This window comes from Cynoglossus semilaevis, chromosome W (genome assembly GCF_000523025.1).
Source record: "Cynoglossus semilaevis isolate Cse_v1.0 chromosome W, Cse_v1.0, whole genome shotgun sequence".
NCBI classification, from domain to species: domain Eukaryota; kingdom Metazoa; phylum Chordata; class Actinopteri; order Pleuronectiformes; family Cynoglossidae; genus Cynoglossus; species Cynoglossus semilaevis.
Window position 1 is genome coordinate 13,939,129 of NC_024327.1, and position 2,710 is coordinate 13,941,838.

At 40.7% G+C, this 2,710-nt stretch overlaps 1 protein-coding gene across 2 annotated transcripts in view; it reads left to right on the forward strand.

Moving 5' to 3' along the window:
- LOC103397244 (zinc finger BED domain-containing protein 4-like) overlaps positions 1-2,710 on the forward strand; it is a 52,448-nt gene that overhangs the window by 33,765 nt on the left and 15,973 nt on the right. Inside the window, exon 1 of one of the 2 annotated variants that reach the window (XM_025052727.1) lies at positions 2,337-2,629. The exons of the other annotated variant lie outside the window; for it this stretch is intronic. The gene's annotated coding sequence lies outside the window, so the exon portion shown is untranslated. Of the gene's footprint in view, positions 1-2,336; positions 2,630-2,710 lie in introns of those variants that run through there. 2 annotated transcript variants of the gene reach the window in all.

Genomic DNA, 2,710 nt, shown 5'->3' on the forward strand with positions numbered 1-2,710 from the left:
GCAGACACTGAATTTTATTTTGCAACTTGTAATTAAAGACAAGTAAAAGAGAGAGAACTTGCCTCAGGTCTTCAAACAAACCAACTGAATTTCCCTGACAGAGAGACAGAGAGAAACAGCTGTAGTCACAGGCCCCAGGTGAAGATCCTGGTTTTTGAAATATAAGGATATGGGGTAGAAATCCATGCCCTCATCCTGAACCACATTCTGTGTTTGACGTTAGCCTTTGTAAAGGAACACTTTAAATCTTTTTAGTCTTTAAGATGTGTATAAAATACCTATAAATATATCACCCAAATCCAATATTATTATATGTAACATAATATTATTTAAACAGATAATACATGAATGAAATCACACACTCATTTGATCCAACCAGGTTAATTGTTTACTCTTCATTGACCATAGTTGTTAATCCCCTCAAACCCTACAAGGGATTAAGAAGCAGAAGATAAATAATGTACTGCTGAGAGAAAAATATTTTACTTTTGTTTTATTACACATTTACGTTCCAAAACGTCCACATTCTCCAGCATCAGGTCCATTTTGTGGCTGATGACTCCCCAGTCCTTGTTTTCTGTAACAGAAACTTCCTGTAAAAATCACAATGCCTCACGTCTAATCTTCAAGATAGATATTGTTTTGAGTCACACAGCAAGACCAGGTGTGCAGATCAACCTTATCTAATTGCCGCAGGGTGTGTGTGCGTGCCTGTTGGCGTGTGTTCTCTGCATATTATTTTGCATTATAAGAACAGGTTCCCTGCCTCCATATGTGCACAGTGTGCAGGGAAGCTGGGAAAACAAGGTTCTCCATGGCCCTCTGTGTTATTGCTACCGCCCACCTCCCAGAGTCCTGTTTGAAGACAGGAAATAGGAGTCAGACCGCAGTCCGAGGGGCATGAGGCAATGATTTATACTCTGATGACCTTTGACCTATCCTCTCCACCCCCCCCCCCCCCCCCCCCCCCCCAATTTTAGGACAATTGTCAAAAAGTCAAAAAGTTTGCCCTCGCCTGGTCTAGGTGATGTCACAACGTGTTTACGGTAAAAACTTTCTTTAGCACTGTGCTAAGTGAACAGCTTTACGCAACATTTGGCAGATCTTGGGTCAAGTGAATCCAATAGTCCATTAAAGTATTTGTGTTAAATTTTATATTTTCAATATATATTTCAATATATATTCAATATATACATATATAAGTCATATACTAATAACAGCATACAAAGATAATAATGATAATGTTTTTTAAACTTGAAAAAAAAAAATAGACTTTTAGAAAGTTAAGTTTACTCTATGGTACTTAATATTTTGTTGCACAACCCTTTGAGGCAATCACTGCAATCAGGCGATTTCTGTACCTGTCGAACGGTATTTTGGCCCACTCCTCGTGAGCAAACTGCTCCAATTGTCTCAGGTTTGAAGGGTGTTTTCTCCAGACTGCATGTTGTAGCTCCTTCCACAGGCTCATAGAAGGCCACCTCAGAATAGTCCAATGTTTGTTCTTAGCCATTCTTGGGTGTTTTTAGCTGTGTTTTGGGTCATTATCCTGTTGACCTGCGACTGAGACCAAGCTTTCTGACACTGGGCAGCACATTTAGCTGCAGAATGCCCTGATAGTCTTGAGATTTCATTGTACCCTGCCCAGATTCAAGACACCCTGTACCAGATGCAGCAAAGCAACCCCCTAGAACATAATTGAGCCTCCTCCATGTTTCACAGTAGGTACAGTGTTTTGTTCTTTGTATGCTTCATTTTTGCATCTGTGAACATAGAGCTGATGTGACTTGCCAAAAAGCTCTAGTTTTGTCTCATCTGTCCAAAGTACATTCTCCCAGAAGCTTTGTGGGTTGTCATTATGCATTTTGGCAAATTCCAGTCTTGCTTTTTTATGATTTGCTTTCAACTGTGGTGTCCTCCTTGGTCATCTTCCATTTAGTCCACTTTGGCTCAAACAGCGACGGATGGTGCGTTCTGATACTGACGTACCTTGACCTTGGAGTTGTTGGGTTCTGCTCATTTGACTGTAATCTCTCTCTGTGTGAGTCAGCTCCTGTGTGTTCTTTTTTGGAGCAAATAGGAGATGATTTTTTCACAGAGGTCTAGACTCGAGTCGCATGACTTGGACTCGAGTCAGACTCGAGTCATCATTTTGATGACTTTAGACTCGACTTGACAAAATGTAAAGAGACTTGCAACTCGACTTGGACTTTAACATCAGTGACTTCACTTGGACTTGAGCCCTTTGACTCGACAAGACTTGATACTTTCTTCAAAACCCAAAGATTATAAAATAAGTTATTAAGGAGCGCTCTGTATCTCTCAATGTGTACGTGTGTGCGTCTGAGTGTGTATGTGCTGTCGGCACAACATCCAATCAAATTAGACCCACGTTGTTTTGACGAGATAGCATGGAGTCAATCAAATTGCGGGACAACCAATGAGGAAGAGCAGTCAAACAACGTGCGGGTCAGAAAATGATACCAAAGGTGGTGTTGTTCGGATTTAAAAATTACGAGGTAATTAACAAAAAACTAGTGGCAGTATGCAAAACATGCGGGTCGAAGATTTCAGACGGAGACGCCACAACCTCCAACTTCGTCCGACATTTGAAGCTGCACAAAGAACGGTAAGTTCTGAATGAAAGCTATCGTTTATTAGCTTAGTGGCTTTGTTTTGCCACTGAGGCTGTAAAGTCATTGTTATCGTT